Genomic DNA, 17,806 nt, shown 5'->3' with positions numbered 1-17,806 from the left:
TCTATACTGCTTGGCCAACCTTTCCAAAATATTGCAGGTGGCTTCCATTCACTTCAGCAAACACCCGTGCCACTCTGCATAGGGAGGTGATGGCAGAGTGGACACACATGCATTCACTGTCCATCTCCCCTTCCTTTGACATCACCACTGTAATTTGCTTCCACAAAAATTTGGAGGGTCCTATGTGCTCATGCAAATCCAAAAGCCTCAGCCCTCCCTCCTCAGCCAGAGGAACCCATAGCTCCTGCTCTTGAACTGGAAAGAGTGTGGTAACTACCTCCATTAATACCATATGGCAGATACAATGGCATGTGGCTCACAAAACTTGGGTATAAAGGCACATGGCTTCCTCCATATCTCTCTCTCTCTCTCTCTCTCTCTCTCTCTCTCTCTCTCTCTTCTCTCTCTCTCTCTCTCTCTCTCCATAACACTTTGGACCCCTGAGCTACTTCATAAGAAGTCTAGTCCTCTGAAGCTGCCATGATGGACAGAATACATAGGAGATTTGACAATGTACTCTTACAATCCCGGTTACCTGGAAAGCAGAGATAAGGGGTGAACATCATACATACCTGTATGTACCTAGGTACATACTTGTAATTCTTGCTCCATGGGAAACAGAATTAGGAGGGTTGCTGACATAGACTAAATCTGGGCCAAAGCCCAAGGTCCTATAAAATAAGCAAAAAAGCTGGGGTTGTATGACTCAAGTGGGAGAGCACTTGCCTAGTAAGCACAAGGCCCTAAGTTCAATTCCTAGGGCTGCGATATACATATACTGTTGTACAGGGAATCAGTGGCAAGAAAACAGAGAAGCCATATTTTGATAAGTCAAATTGGGAATCTTTACTGGAGAGCCGGCAGCTGCAGGTCAACCAGCTCTTGTCTCAAGGACCAGCAGCCACTCAAAGACACTTAACACTATCAGAAAATTGAGCCATGAGAGCAAGAGAGCAAAGAAAGAACAGGTTTTTACTAACAGACCAGATTAGCTCCAATGGAGAGCTGAAGTGGGACACCGTGGTGACCTGAGGAGAGACATGAGACACAAGAGACACACGGCAGTGTAATAGCACCTGAGCTGGTCCAGGCCTAAATAGGGTCAGCATCAGGGGGCATGTGACTGACAAGTCCAGTGACCTATTGTCCAAGTCCCCGCCCCTGCCTTTAGGAACTCAGGCATGCCAATCACCTAGGGGTGCAACTTCCCTGCCTCTACCATGAAACCAAGATGGCACTAGATAAACTCAATTCCTCTCATCTACCACATAGCCAAGATGGTACCAGTTAGACCCAACTCCTTATTTCAATACTTCTGTATTTATTTATGTGAGAGCTCCACCTTTTCCAAAACCTCGCTGAATCTGTGCAGCCTCAATGCCAGACAAATGAGTGACTATCTTTAGAGGTCTCCAACACCAGCCACAACCTAACGATACCTGTGTAAGATTCCAAACCCTAAACCGAAACAAACTCTGAGTTCAAGCCATTGATTGGTGATGTCTGCCCTGAGCAGGGAGTAGAAGTCCAAACCATTGATTGATGATGTCTGCTGTGGCAGGGATAGAAGTTAAAGCCTGTGTGTCCTGTCTCCTCTCCCTATAGCAAGTGTTCACAACTGTACAAAGCGGCACCTAGACATAAGAAAAGAGACGTAGCTAGCCCATAGTGTAGTCACATATGTGAGAAAACACGTTCAAGTGTGCTTCATTGTGGAGACATGAACCCAGGGCTACAACAGAGCAGTGAAGGAAGCACAGAACTATAGCTGGACAATCAGGAAATGTGCACTTGACCTTGGAGAATAAGTAAGACCTTGGCAGGTGGAAGAGGGCTACAAAGTAGCTAAGATAGAAATGGCTGCATATGCTTAAAACACACAAAAGAGAAAACATTTTCCTGTAATTTTATACAATACACACTTGTATGTTGGCTGGAACAGCAACTACCAGGTCAAACAGAAAGAGGCAAAGCGACAAAAGTCATTCACGTGCTAAATAAAACCTGTCCCTCTATAAAGTCATTGGGGTCCTGGCTAGACATAAATCAAGGCAGGGACCATTCAGCTAGCCAATCTTGAGAGATTTTATTGACTGTAACTTACCTTTCCATCACACCTAACAGCAGATGATGCAGTAACTTCCTCATTCCCTACCCTTCCAATCACAATGACATTTGAACTTCAACTTTGACCTGAGAGGTATAAAACGCTGGAGCCCACCAACAAAACCTGAAACAGCTTCCTTGTGTATTTGGAATGCTGGAAGTAATTCACGCTTCATTTTTTTTCTAGGGGAAAGCTGTGTTTACCAAGGTGCTGTAACTGCTCCACTGCCTGGAGGCAAGTTTATTTAATCGAGGTGCCCTAACCCAATTAGCTGGGGACAAAGGAGAACCATTATGCAAACAGCAAACAATTCAAAGCCATCCAGACTTGCAGATTTCCCTCCCTTATTGGCTTCCAGTGCCCTCCTTCCATTTCCTTACCACTGCTCCCTGTGAATATTCATGAAATGCAACAGAGGCCAAATATTGAAGCACCCAGGACTTCAGGGGAGAAGTGTGGTGGAAAGCTGCTAAAGAAGCAAGCCGTTCTGGGAAAGAGGCAAGAGAGAAGGAAGCCATTCGGCAACCAGGCAAGACAGATCTGGAGCTTAAGAATCAATGGCTAGGTGACTCCCTAAACATTCACAGGCTTTCAGTTTTTCTGTAAATGAACTAAACCACAGAAGTAGAAGCAGGAGACACAAGTAAATGAAGGTGATGTGATTTTACTGGTTGTTTGTTTGTTTGTTTGTTTTTCCTACTGAGCACCTTGAAAAGGTATACTAATTGATTCCACAAATGTTTGTGGAGTCTCCAACTCTATGGGAGATGCTCTCGGATGTTTCTGTCTTTGTGAGAGTCACGCTTGACAGACACAAGAATCACAGATACATCTCTTCATGGAAATCACAATGAAGAAAATCAAACTGAGTAATCAGTGAGACAAGGACATGGATAGAACAGGGTGAAAATGGGTCAACTTCAGCTGACCCGGCGGGAGAAGTTGGACAGGCGAACAAGTGACATTTGAGCTGAGGTTGGTTGATAAAAAGCCAGTCTTGAACATATCAATGCAACAAAGTCACACATGGGGTTGAATGTCTACAATCTCAACACTAGGAAGACTGTGGTAGGAGAATGGAAATTTAAAGACCAGCTTCCAAGACAGAAAGAGAGAGACAGACAGACAGATAGACAGAGACAGACACAGAGAAAGAGAGAGAGAATGTTTTGGGGGGAATGATATTAACAGTCATTCGATGCCTCTACCACAGTCAAAAGTGGCATTGTTCATTTATTAATGAATTAAAGTAATGAAGAATGATTGTGAGCCATCCATTGACACTGTGCTGTCCTGGACCGAATGTCAGCCCCACAGTGGGTCTGATATGGTGAAGAGTTAAGCCTTGAGTTATTATCAGAATTAGGGTGTTTTATTGGTTCCCATCGTCCAATCTTCCCCAGCCATTATGGCTTTGCCGAAACATTAAACTACTTTAAACTTTCATTTTCCTCTTAAAACTAAATTAGTTTGGAGGAAATTGTATTTTCCAAGCTCCAGCACCAGCCTCGGGCAGAAGGAGCTACAGTACAGTGCACAAATAAACAACAATCAGAGCCTCATTGCTAAGTGGTAAGAGCAGTGTTTCTCAAGTTGCATTTGCTCTGGAGTTCTGGGGTTCCTGAAGGAAAGCAGCTGTCAAGTGGATGTCCTCAGGAAAATTGGAGTTATTTCCAGGGCAATCTTCCTACTTTTCTGGCTATCAAGCGTAAGAACATCAACAACAAAAAAAAAAAAGATAAAGCACCTACTATGTTCCTACACCTTGCAGTACTAAGGTGTGTTACCATGTCCTTGCTACTAGAATTGAGATTCTCATTTTGGAATTAAAAACCTTGAGGCCAGAGATTGCCAGGAATGTAGAATAATAATGTCTTCTGAGCAAAGCAACAGGCAGAGAGCAGAGACCAGCCCAAGAGGAGACACGTTGGCTCCAAGCAGCAAGGGTATAAAAACATCATGGTGGCCCAAGGCCTGAAGAGTACACATCCTGACACCAGGCATGCTCAGATGACAGTCAAGCATCTTCAGGAATTCTGGTCTTGCTCTAGTCCTGTTCCTCCCTTTTGGAAGGAAAATGTTTACCCTCTATCATACTTCTGCATGTCATTTTCTTTTTCATCCTCCAGTGGCTCACGGCTAGGAATTTGGCTTGAATCTCACAGGAGACTTTGAATGTGGACTCTTGTACGCGGTTGAAACGGTCAAACCGATGAGAACTCTTGGAGATAGACTAAGCGCATTTTGTATTAGGCGATGGACGTGAGCCTTGTGTTGGAGATTGGGGATAAAATGTGCTGAATTCAGGAGATGGGTTTTGGTGGTGAGCTGACAAAGGATGAACTCGGGAAGGTCAGCCTTGATTGTCTATTTAATTGGCTTGAGAGATGCCTAAGAAATGAGGAAAGCACCCATCTGGGTGTGTCCATGGGGATATTTCTAGACACAGGTAACTCATGAGGAAGACTCTCTCTGCATATGAGCTGCACTGTCAGTAGACTGGAGGCCCAAGTGGAATAAAAAGAGAAAGAGAGCTAAGGCTCCGGTGGTTCCCCCTGTAATCCTAGCTACTTAGGAGGCTGAGATCTGAGGACTGCAATTCAAAGCCACCCCAGGCTGGAATATATCTGCGAAATTCTTATCTCCAAATTAACTACCAGAAACCCGGAAGTGTAGCTGTGGCTCAAAGTGGTAGAGTGCTAGCCTTATGCAAAAAAGCTCAGGGATATTGACCCCTTGGGCCCTGAGTTCAAGCCTTGTAACCAACAGTAAAAACAAAAACAGAGGGGAAAATTCTGAAATGAAAAAATAGGGAGGAGGGGTGGTCTCCATCATGTGTAAGCAGAAGATGAATGACCATTCATTACCTCAGTTAATGATTGTTGGTCACACAGCTACAAACTGGCCATGCCCTATGTATTTCACTTGTAGTGGCTCCCTAAATCATCAGATTATGAAGGAGATAGCTTTTACACTTGAGGAAACTGAGGCACGAGTCTATTGAAGTTATTTTTTTTTCCAAAGCCACACACCCAGAGCTTCTTCCATCGAAAAATTCAGAATGTGGAGGGCTCTCTTTGCTCAATGCTTACTAGGAAATATGGCAAAGGGACTGAATACCCCATTTCATAGCTGAGAAGTGTTAGGGGGTAGGAGACTCTGGTAGAAATCAGATTCTGCCTCAACTCCAGAGCTCACACTCTCATCTCTCTCCTCTATGACCTGCAGACAAAAATCCTGTTGGATTTGCGCAGCTACTAAACCAGTTCACAGCCCTGAGCTAATCTCTTTTTATTTCAACAAATGGAAAAATATCTTTATTGTGTTTTCTTTTTCCACTGAATCTGAAAATGATCCCTACTGCCTGATGTTATTCTCACCTGGCAGTGCCCCAGCCCACAGACAGTAAGGACTAAAAACTTCCTGTTATACAACTGTTCCGGACTTCCAGAGCTGATTGCCTCTGGCAGAAGCAACCCCAGACAGACCAGAGTTGTTTGATGCTAGGACAGCGTGTCATAGCAGCCTAGGCATTTGCTAGTCCCTTTTAATTTGGAGAGAGAGCAGAGAGTCTGGGCATGCAGAAATGAAGGGAAGGCAGAAAAAGACAAGGAGAGAGAAGGGCAAGGTGAGATGAAACAAGGGTTCTGCAAAGCAGCAGTCAAGAAGAACACTGGTACCAACCATTACTGATCATTTCCCCCACTGGGCTCCTGATAAGACCAGACATCTGAGATTGCTGTTGGAAATGAGGCTCTGGCTAGAGTGTGACCTTGCACACAAGGATACCTCATTCACAGAGGCACAGGGGATTGTTCCAGTTCTAGGAGCTGCAATGAAGGTGGTCTGAAAAGGAATCCTATCTTTCCAATCAAAACCTTGTGTCATTAGTGGACTATGAAATCAAACTGCGTACGCATGCGTGTCTGCAAGTAGCACCTTTAAGGTGGGGTGGAGCTGGACTGGATCACAATTAATAAGCCATCTCCGCATGGCTGGAGTCTGGTGTTGATGCGTGAGCCTCTTTGCAACAAATATGGACACAGTAGACAAACCTGGGGGCCACTAGAAAGTGGAAAGGTCAGTTTCCATAATCAGGAAGAAGATTTGGGCAAAGCCACTCCAAAATTAACTTGGCATGGTCCCTCGGCTTAGGTGCAGGGACTTACTTCTCATTATCTGGAGTTTAAGTGTGGGGGGGGGGAAGCATGCACACGTTTGAAGTGCTGTTGTTTACAATAGATCTACAATTAGTGATGGTGCCGTGGCTTCCGTGAACGGACATGGAGGAACCTCCAAGACAGCCCCTTTCCTTTAGAAGAGGAAGATCACACAAACTTTCCCAACCCATGTAAGCACTTCAGTTCATCTAGAGCATGTCACACGCTTGCTCACATCATTGGTGCCCTCCCAGATAGCAGTGTCAGCACAGGTGGTGGTTAGACCACCAGGATGTTGATTCAAAGAAAGCTTGGGAGTGGTCTCAGAGCCACCATGCTGGGCATGGCTATGAAGGATGGATGGTAGGGCCTCCATGTTGGGTGTGGCTGTGGGGTGTGATGTGTTCCCACACAGGTTGCCTCTACAACAAGGCTACCAAAGAGCCACAAGGAAGTTGATGCAAAGTCCTGTTTGATCCCTGGGTACTTGTGCTAAATCCTAGTCCTCAAGGAACTCTCAGGCCATGCCAAGCAGGGATCCACTGGCCAGAATACGGGGTTCATATCCGTGGATGGTGGGCAGGATGCCAGTCCAGATGTTCCGGCACTCGGAGGACCAGTGAAGGGAGGGAACCTCATCCTGATGCTCAGACGTCCTGCCGTTCAACCTGAGTCCTGGACAGATGAGGTTTGTTGCTGTTTGTTGTGGTTGTTCTTTAAGCTCCAAGCTGAAGCTTTTTCTTCTTTCTATGCTTTAGTGTCACAGTGAACATCACTAAGAAAAATACCTTCCTGTCCCTTTCTAGACCATGCTCTTCTCGATCTATCTATCATCTATTTCTCCCATTCTCTCTTCTCTCTATCTTCTTCATTTCTGTCTTCCTCTATTTCTGTCTCGATGTCCCTGTGCATCTCTCTCTGTCTCTCCTGTGTCTTCTATCTCCCTCCGCCTCTGTCTTTCAATCTCGCTTTGCCTCCGCCTACTTGCCTCTCCTATCTCTATCTCAGTGTATGTCCCCCTGTCTCTCTCAGTCTGTCATGGTACACATGTGCCCACACACATTTCTTTCCATGCACCTGCATGTGATGTGTATGTCTATGATGTGTGTGTGTGTGTGTGGCTGTGGGTGTGGGGGGGGGTGTGGGAGTGTGATATGGTGTTATATATGCCTGGATGGAGTTTCCTGTGTATGAGCGTCTATTTTCTTAGGCCTCTCTGTGTCTCCTTCACTTGCCTACCAGACTCTGGCTTGCAATGTCTTTTTCCATTTGTCTCCCTCCCCTAAGTCTCTCCCTGATTGTCACTACTTTGCATCTCTCTTTGATGCTTCTCTCCTTCCTCCATTGTGGGACCCAAAAGGAAGGGAAAGACCACAAGCGGGACAGAGCCAGGAGCCAGGAACACACTCTGCTTTCTTCTTTCTCCCCTCTACCAACCCTGAACCTGAACTCACAACCCAAGCTCTGTTGGCAGCCTATTGTTCAAGAACTTCCAAGCAGCTAAACCAGCCCCACACCTAAGCGAGGCGCTGCCTCCCCTCCCATGTCCAAAATGCCATTGCATTTGGTAGGTGCTGTCACCATTTTTAAATAGGCTGCAGTGTTTCCAGTGACAGTCTTTTGATTTTTCTCCAGAAAGGAGGAAAAAGAGTCTCTCCATCTCCTCCTAAGAGCACCCTGTACCCGCTTACAGTCAGCAGTTTTATTGTCAACTTCTCCACAAGGAAACTTCCATTCCAGAACTGTTTGGCAAACTGACTGGGAGGTGGAAGGGAAGGAAACAAAATAATACTACCAATAATAATAAATAATCATGTACCCGACTCTCATCAGTGGCAGAAGTTTCTCTTTGCATTTTATGTATCCAGTCATAATCTCACACAAATAAAATGTAAGCACCCCTGCATTGTTAGCATTTTGTGGAGAGCAAATCTTCACAACACCACCACCAATTTACTTGAAAGGATTGCTGTTATGTTCCATCCAACCAGCACGCACTGACTTATAATGCTCCTGGAGGAACCGGCTTCCCCTCATTCTGGTCCTTGTCCATATAATGTACAGTAGCGTTATAACTTCAAGGACAATAGCCAGTCCCTGTGCATGGCCTCTTATTAGGGAAGACAGCAATGGTATGGAGTGGGGACAAGGATTGGGGATCAGATTTTGGAAGTTCCCAGAGCGGGCATACCACCTAGCTCTTTATTCACCTGCTGTCTGGATTATTTTGGGCAAGTCACCTGACCCCGTGGGAACCCTGTGGCTGGTTCCTTGCATGCAAAATAAGACCAACAGGGCTGGGGATATAGCCTAGTGGCAAGAGTGCCTGCCTCGGATACACGAGGCCCTAGGTTCGATTCCCCAGCACCACATATACAGAAAACGGCCAGAAGCGGCGCTGTGGCTCAAGTGGCAGAGTGCTAGCCTTGAGCAGGAAGAAGCCAGGGACAGTGCTCAGGCCCTGAGTCCAAGGCCCAGGACTGGCCAAAAAAATAAATAAATAAATAAATAAAAATAAATAAGACCAACAGCTAGGCACCAGTGGCTCACACTTGTCATCCTAGCTACTCAGGAGGCTGAGATCTGAGGATTGCAGCTCAAAGCCAGCCTGGACAGGAAAGTCCATGAGACTCTTATCTCCAATTAGCTACCAAAATAATAATAACAATAGTGATAATAGCTGAAAATGGAGCTGTGGCTCAAGTGGTAAAGCACTAGCCTTGAGCAAAAGGAGCTCAGTGACAGCACCCAGCCCAGAGTTCAAGTCCCAGGACCACCAAAAAAGGAGGACAAAAAAGATTGCTTCCAGGTGCTTGATGGGAAATTTCCAGCACAAGCATTTAGCAATTTTAGAGCTCCAAGAGCAGACATTGGACAGGGTTCGTGTGAGCCAATCAAATTGTCTTAGGCAATAAAGGAGAATATTAGATTCTACAGTTGGCATGGGGAAAGGGCAGCTGCCTTCAGGCATGGCTGAACCCAGGGCTCAGTAGGTATAGTCAGACCTCATTTCCTGAATGTTGGTTCCATTCCCTGACTTGGTTTTCAGGATAGTTCTCAAGATGTATATCTGAGTTTCCTAGATTCTACTAGAGTTCTTTTGTCCTTCCTTCCTTCCCTCCAGCCTACCTTCCTTCCTTCCCTCCTTGCTTCTTCTTCCTTCCTTTCTTGAACTCAGGGCCTTATGCTCTTGCTCAGCTCTTTGGCTCAGAGCTACAACTATCACTTGAGCCACGCCTCTACTTCCAGCATTTTTGCTGGTTAGCTAGAGATAAGAGTCTGGAGGATTGTGTGTACCCCTAGCTGGCTCACAACTGATCTCTGATCTCAGCCTCCTGAGTTGCCAGAATGGTAGGCATAAGTCACAGGTGCCCAGCCAACGCCAATGGTTTTAATTCAGCAGAAGAGTTGGCTATGGGTCAAATCCACTCATTGCCTGTTTTTGTAAATAAAGTTTTATTGAAACATGGACACATTCATTCATTTGTGTTCATGGCTACCTTTATACTACCACAGCAGAGCTGAGAATCAGCAACAGAGGCCAGAGGCCACAGAATTGGGGATGGGGCCTGGTTACAGAAAAGTAACCACCACTGCTACTCTTGCCAGAGTGTGGGTATAACAATTTAAAGGCTAAGCTTGGAACAGGGCTGTGCCAGAGTCACTTGCAGCAGCCAGGGATACAGAAACCTGTGACTCACTGACCTCGCCTGTGACCAGCAGCTGAAGGTAGCCAGGGCACCTTGGTTAAAATTCTCCTCAAGAGGGCTGGGACTGTGGCTGAGTGGTAGAGTGCTTGCTTAGCATGCACGAAGCCCTGGGTTCAATTCCTCAGTACCATAGAAACAGAAAAGCCGAAAGTGGCACTGTGACTCAGGTGGTAAAGTGCTAGCCTTGAGCAAAGGAAGCTCAGGGTCAGAGCCCGGGTCCTGAGTTCAAGTCCCAGGACTGGCAAAAAAAAATAATTCTCCCAGGAGCCACCAGGAATCGGAGAGGAAGCTGTCCCTAGGGAAAAGCAAAGAGCCATTGCTGAAAGAAGACAAAAGGAACAAAGGCTAGACAGACCAAACAAGACAACCTCTATTATGGAAATGTGAAGGGATTGATGTCGATCATCAATGGAGGGCTGTGGACACAAATGCCAGACCCCGGCTTTGCAAAAACATCCACTCCTGAAGATTCTCTTGGATCCAAATTTCTCTTCTAGAGAAAGACTCCTATGGATTCCTGGGGTCAAGAATTCCCCGGGCTGATTCATCAGTGGACATTTAAAAGAAAAAAATGAGAAAAGAACAAAATAAGACACTATTAATCCTTGCCACAGGCAGAGGCTGTGCTGCACAATCCTCTTAAACGGGAGCCATAATCCAACAAGGCCTAAGACACGTTCTCTGCTCCATGAAGAGATGGAAGATGGCTGCCCCCTTGAAGCAAGGCCCTGAAAATTCACCCAGGCCCGGGACGTGCCTTTAAATGACCCTCCATCTCTCATGTCATGTCCAATCCATTTCTGACTTGGCTCTGTGCAGGTGCCGTTAAATATTGTCATGGCAGAGCTTGTTTTACCTGCAACACAGCATAATTATGAAATCTTGGAGGGGCTTGTCACTTTCCACTTAATTAGCACCACACCTGGGTTATTTTAACTACAGAGGTGGCCAACCACAAATGGGCAGGCATAACTAACTATCTCAGATGACAGCTGCCCGGTCTGCAGGCAAGGTGCCTAGGAGGGAATGCACAGCTCCCATCCATCCTCTTCATCCAACCCACCTCTACTGGGCCTGTGCAGATACAAACTCAGCATCCAGACAAAGCAATCCGCCAGTTAGACCAGCCAGGCCAGTGATCTGGGAGTCTGAACTAGCGACTTAACTGCTGAGACACAGGAGCATATCTGTAATGCTTGGTCTTGAAGAGTCCTCGTTCTCTGCCTCCTTCAGACCCTTGATCTACGGGTCCTTCCTACAAGGGGAAATGCATCCCACTCACACATGGATAGGTGGGATTGAAATCCCTTTGGACAACTATATAAAGACAATAAGGAGATAAATAAAAATAAGGAAGGCACATGCCAATTTTCCTGTAGTGAAATTAAATTCCTGCCAGGTGCCGGTGGCTCAGGCCTGTCATCCTAGAGACTCAGGAGGCTGAGATCTGAGGATCTCAGTTCAAAGCTAGCCCAGGTAGGAAAGTCCGTGAGACTCTTACCTCCAATAACCACTGGCAAACCGGAAGTGGTACTGTGGCTCAAGTGGTAGAGCACTGGCCTTGAACTGAAGAGCTCAGAGACAGTGCTCAGGCCCCGAGTTCAAGCCCCATGACCAAAACAACAAACAAACCAAAGGGAAAAAAAACTAAAATCCTTCCTCTTGACCTACTGATGACAATGCGGTCACCAGTCATTAGTGACCAAGGCACAGAAATACATCAATCCACCCAATCTGGGCCATATTTCCGTGCTGGGGCTGAGAGCAGACTTGGGCCAATTCTAACCCAGACAGAAAGCTGAGGAGGCAGGCAGGGTTGAATATTCCCCAGAGCAAAAAGCCTTCTTTGAAGCAGAATGTCAGGCTAGCCCCTCCCCACCTCCCTCCCCCCCCACACACACACCAACAGTTGCTTTTTCTAGGGAATCTCTTTACACTCCTGAACCACCTGGGCAATCTCATTGCTCCCAGAGATACATTAGGGCTCCACTTTGCACCCTAACCCCACCCCCACCCCATCCCTGGTCTTCATCCACCGGCTTCCTGAGGCTCCACATCCGGTCTCTGACACATCCCCACACCTGGCATGACAAGATGAGGGATTGGGGACTGGCAGCAGGTGACGGAAGAGGCAGACCGTCTCTGCTCGCTCCCATAACAGATGGGCGCCTGTCAGACGAGCTCTCAGGAAAAGATGTGGTCCCTGCAGATCTCCTGCTTGTAGACTTCAAAATTTTTCCACTGCACTCTGGCGTGGCTATTAATTAAGATTATGATTATCCTCCATGGAAATAGAATGGGAATAGGAATTGTTCCTTCCCGCAAATCTTTGTTTTGTTGTTGTTGTTGTGGGTCCTGGGGCTTGAAATCGGGGCCTGGGTGCTGTCCCTGAACTCTTGAGCTCAAGGCTAGCACTCTACCACTTGGTGCCACAGCGCCACTTCCAGTTTTCTAGTGGTTAATTGGAGATAAGAGACTCACAGACTTTCCTTCCCAGGCTGCCTTTGAAACATGCTCCTCAGATCTCAGCCTCCTGAGTAGCTAGGGTGACAGGTGTGAGACACTGGCACCCAGCTCCCACAAATCATTGAATAGTCACCCTTAGTTGTAAATCGATAATTGCCTAAGGACCAAGGATTGATGCACAACAAGATAGCATCCATTGGGTAAGAAGGACAGTAAAGGGAAAATTCTGCAGTTGGGCTGCCTTTTTGTCAATCTCTCTGCCACTGACCTGGTAGCCTTTGCCCTGCCATCCTCTTCACCAAACTGCCACCTTCCCTCACTCCCATCCTCACCTTTCTGTGGCCATTGGTTCCTTGGAGGAGAAAGAGAAGGAGGGGGGTGGGGGGAAAGGAGGAGGAGAAGGAGGAGAAGGAGGAGGAGGAGAAGGAGAAGGAGAAGGAGAAGGAGAAGGAGAAGGAGAAGGAGAAGAAGAAGAAGAAGAAGAAGAAGAAGAAGAAGAAGAAGAAGAAGAAGAAGAAGAAGAAGAAGAAGAAGAAGAAGAAGAAGAAGAAGAAGAAGAAATCTCCTTGACATGGGGAGGAACTGGTTAATGGAGTCAACAAACAAGAAAGACCCAACTCCTCCTTTGTGTAAGCAATCTCTCAAAGCCATCTCAATTTGAAGGAAACAAAGAGATCACCCAATTTTTTTTTTAAGTAAGATATATTTATTGCTGTAAGGATGGAATCCGCAGGACTTGCGTATGGCAGAAAGACCAAGGCAGGCAGAGAGATTGGGAAGTTTTCAGGGTAGAAGGAAAGGAAGGCTTTGGGTATTTCCTGATTGGGGGCTGTGGGTGGGACAGGTTCACGCCAACACTGGAAGATTTCCAGTAATGGGCTCAAGACGGGTATTTGAACCTTAGAGAAGTTGTCAGTTCCTTGGCCAGACTCTTAACTGGGGCCTTCTGAATGGCTGGGATTACAGGCAGCGCCCCAGACTCCAGGCACTGTGCTTTGACTCATTAGAATGAAGACAACAAACCTCCCCCTGCTCCTCACAGCCCCTCCTCTCCTCCCTTGGAGGAGGGGGGCAGAGGGGGTTGCAGAGTGCTCTCGGCCAGACTTTGCTAATTACCTTCACAGCCGTGCTCAGGTCGCAGGCTGGCTCTCCTGAAGGAAGGAAATGCTGTAGACGGTGAGGCCCACGCAGGGAGCTGGCCTGTGATTGGCCAGGCAGAACGGGGCTGTTGTCTGGGGTCTCTGAGAACAGGCTGTTCGGGATCATTAGCTACGTCCTCCGGTGCCTGGCTAGACTGGAACATGCAGAGAAAGGGAATGAGCCAGGCGGGGGACACGGTGGTCATCAGAAACATCCCCGGGGCCCTCGGCTCTGTCAGCTCTCCCCCCACACACAAACCCCTCCTCCAGAAGGTAGGGAGGATGGCAGTGTTTTCTAGAAACTATGACAAGTGCGTTTTCCAGTTCCTTCTCCCCAGTTCCCCTTTTGGGAATGGGGTGGGCAGAGTGCCATGCCCCAAGGAGCCCTGGGAAATCTGATTCCTCGCTCATGAACCTCTGTTTTTCCTATCTGTAAAATGGAGAGGACAATGGTATCTTGCTGGTCTTGAGAAGTCTTACATGTGAAAGTCTCCCTCATAGATGAAGCAGATGTCCTAGACTAAACATGGCTCCTTTCCATGTTCATGTTTGAGGGGGGGACCCTTCTACCCCTGACTCCCAACCCTAGCCCTACAAAACTCAGACTCTTCCTGGGCTCCCTCAGCAGGAAGTGACCACCCCTCTCCCCACTCCTCCTTATTGGTACTGGTTCAAGTCGACCACCTCTTCCCTTCCCTGGGGTAAGGGGGGTGATACTGAGCATTTCCTATACACTTCTGTCCACCTTCCATCTACCCACCTCACAGAACAAGAGCTGCAAACATCCATTTTACAGGGAAGGAGCCCAAGATTCCAAAAAACCCAAAGCACTTCCCCAGAGAGGCCTCGTGAGCACACAGCAGGACTGGACTCCACACCCCAGGCCCTGCCCAACACCAGCACACACACACACACACACACACACACACACACACACACACACACACACACACACCGCAACCACCAACGCTGTTCCCAGGGAACAATGCCCCTTTCCTCCCGTGGCCTGGGCACTTGGTCCAACTTCACAAGAGCCCAGAAACAAAGGAAGTCTCCCCGATCAGCTCCCTCAGACCCATTTCACGCAGGGAAAACCAAGGTCTCACTCGGTAAAGTAACTAACCCACTACCAAGTACCGCCTGCCTGGACCTCTGAATTGGCCAATGAAGCATCTTTGCCTTTTTAACACACACACACACACACACACACACACACACACACCACACACACACACACATACACCGGCACGTGCTCATATTTAAGAAAGCTAAGTCATTGTAGGAGGAATTTTTTTTTCCAGTAATTGCCTTCTTTGCCTTCAGATGTTCCGAGATGATTTCTGCCACCATCAAGATGCAGATAAAAAGCAAGTTGAGTGTTTCGGTGCCAAGGCCAGGCCTGCGTCGTGAGCACCAAGGCAGTTAGAACGAGGAGGTAGCTGTCTCCAAGAACAGCGAATCTGCCATTTTCTTATCCAACCTTTACAAATTGCACTTGAATCTCTCTTCCCTAACAGTCCCCGGAAAACAAACGCAAAACAACAACCCCCCCCCCCCAAAAAAAATCCTTCAAGTTCATTCAAAGTCATTACAACACTTTCCAGAACAGAATCAATTACGAGAACCTCAGTGGGTGTGTAAAATATGAAATTACCAGCATCCTGGTGGAGCTGCAAAAATTGGCAAATTAGCAGGAATTGGTGATGAGAGCACCGAAGAGGCCCCCCTGGGTATTCAGTGTCTAGATGACAAACAGGAATATATGATTTGTGAGATTTGCCTTGATGAAATCATCTTGTCCACTAATGGCACTTTGCCTCTGCTGTGGCCAATGGCTGACATGGAGTAATTTCATGGGAGGACTGAAGTGCTTAGTGCAGGGCCCAATGGGGACACAGCAATCTGATTGTCCCGTTAGATCCAATATCCACTCCCTCCTCCAATCCAAATGACAGCAGGGGCACTGTACACAGGCTCACTGGCTGCTCCCCTCTGCCCGCCATGGGTCTTACATGCAGAACAGACTCTTTGAGCATGAGGAGACGTTCGTTCTTATTCTCGCCATGATCCTTTCCCTCTTCATCCTGTTCCTTGCACCTCCTTCCTCTTCCTCCCCCTCCTGATCCTCTGTCTTACTGTTATGTATGGTCCTGGTACTGAGATTCAAACTCAGGACTTCAAGCACTCTACCCCCTGGAGCCATGGCCTCCACTCTTCAGTGTGTTTCATTTGCTTTTCAGCTTTGGCCCAGGCCTGCCTGGGAACACGATCCTCCTACTTCTAATTTCTAAATAGCTGAGACCACAACCCTGTGCTGTCACACTTGGCCTTGATCTGCCTTCCTGAGCTGAGTAGACCCCTTAGCCCAATGTTCCCAGTGCAGCCCAGCCTTCTCATTCCTGCTTTCTTGTTTTATGTGTAGATTTGGCTCGAAAGTGTCTTTTCAGGGAATGGAGACAGAAGACAAAAGAAATAGAGACAAAGACGCCCTCCCTTAGCACAGGATGCCAGCTGGGAAGATCGAATCCCCTGCTGGGATGCTGACATTTAGAAAATGGATTTAGAAGCTGTATGTCACTGGAACTAGGTGGCAGCTCTCTGCCCACAAGTATGGCAGACACTGGTGCTCCTGTGCCCAACACAGATCTGGCTCTTTGCCTTAGCTAATCTGTGGTTGCAGCTCTGTAGCTGTCCCAATAAGTCTTATTTTGTTTTCACATATATTTCCCACAATCCATTTCTACTGCTCACAAACTAAATACAACTTGGATATAATGAGCTGGCAATGTGGCTTAGCAGCAGAGTGCTCACCTAGCATGCATGAAGCCCTGGGTTCAATTCCTCAATACCACATAAACAGAAAAAGCCAGAAGGGATAGAGCACTAACCTTGAGCAAAAAGAAGCTCAGGGATAGTGCTCAGGCCCTGAGTTCAAGCCCCGTGACTGACTAAAATAAAATTCGATGGGCAAATAGTTCCACCACTCATTTATAAAATTTGGACACAAGGCTTGGAGTCACTTGTATTGTAATCAGTTATGTGAAGACCCAGTATTTTTGTCTATGTCCTGAACTTTTGTGTGTGTGTGCAGGAACTGGGGCTTGAACTCAGGCTTGAGTGCTGTCCCTTAGTGTTTTTTTTGTTGGGTTTTTTTTTGCCCAAGGTTTAGCTCAGTCACTTGAACCATGGCACCTCTCCTGGCTTTGGGATAGGTCGTTGAAGACAAGTCTCATAGACTTTCCTGCCTGGGCTGGCTTTGAACCTCGCTCCTCAGATGTCAGCCTCCTGAGTAACTAGGATGACAGGCCTGAGCCACAGGCACATGGTAGGTCTCCCAAACTTGATAAATTTTGAAAATGGAGGGTGACCACTCCTTGTGGTTTACTGTGTCGCTGGTGCCCACCAGGGGCCTTGATGTCTCTGCACCATCTCTGCCCCCCCCCAACTTCCAGGTCCTTGCAGCCCTGAGACCAGGAGTTGCCCCCTCCCCACTCTCCACCTGTATCTCCGGTGCCAGGCCTGGTGCCCAGGCCTCTCTTTGTCCAGTGAATTAGTGAGAAGGCCGCAGTGAGCCGTTCTTGCTGCAGGAAGCAGCGGGGAGAGCAACGGAGCCCCCTCCCGCTGTTGTGGGGACACCAGACGCAAACCCTGACTTCCTGTTAGCACCCGTGCGGTCTGATGCCCACCACTTACCTGAGCCTGGTCCCCTCATCCATGAGCGGCAGGCAGAGACACGGCCCCCACAGCTCACTGCCACCATACCAAGGGAGATGGATATTCCCATAGGTGCCTATGATGCATTTCAATCACACTTGTCACCAGTCCCCATCCCCCTGCCCCGTGAGACCCTCTTCTACATTCAGGTCATGTATTGCACATGTATGTGTATATTATATATAATACACAATATAGAATGTGATATTATATATAATACACAATATAGAGTGTGATATTATATATGTGTGTGTTTTATAATATGAATGTTACCATATGGAATAATATATCATTGAATATCATCATTTAGTTCTAATATATAATTATGTATCATACAATATTATAAGTTTAGAGATATATAACATGAATAAATAGATAAATGACTGGTAAGTAGATAGGCAGATAATAGATGATTGATAGATCAGTGATAGGTAGGTAGATAAATAGATAATTGATAGGTAGATAATATATAGGTGATGGGTAATAAGTAGATAAAAACAGGTAATAGAT

The sequence above is a fragment of the Perognathus longimembris genome, chromosome 23 (assembly GCF_023159225.1).
Source record: "Perognathus longimembris pacificus isolate PPM17 chromosome 23, ASM2315922v1, whole genome shotgun sequence".
In the NCBI taxonomy this organism is placed as follows: domain Eukaryota; kingdom Metazoa; phylum Chordata; class Mammalia; order Rodentia; family Heteromyidae; genus Perognathus; species Perognathus longimembris.
Note: the sequence above shows the minus strand (reverse complement) of the source record.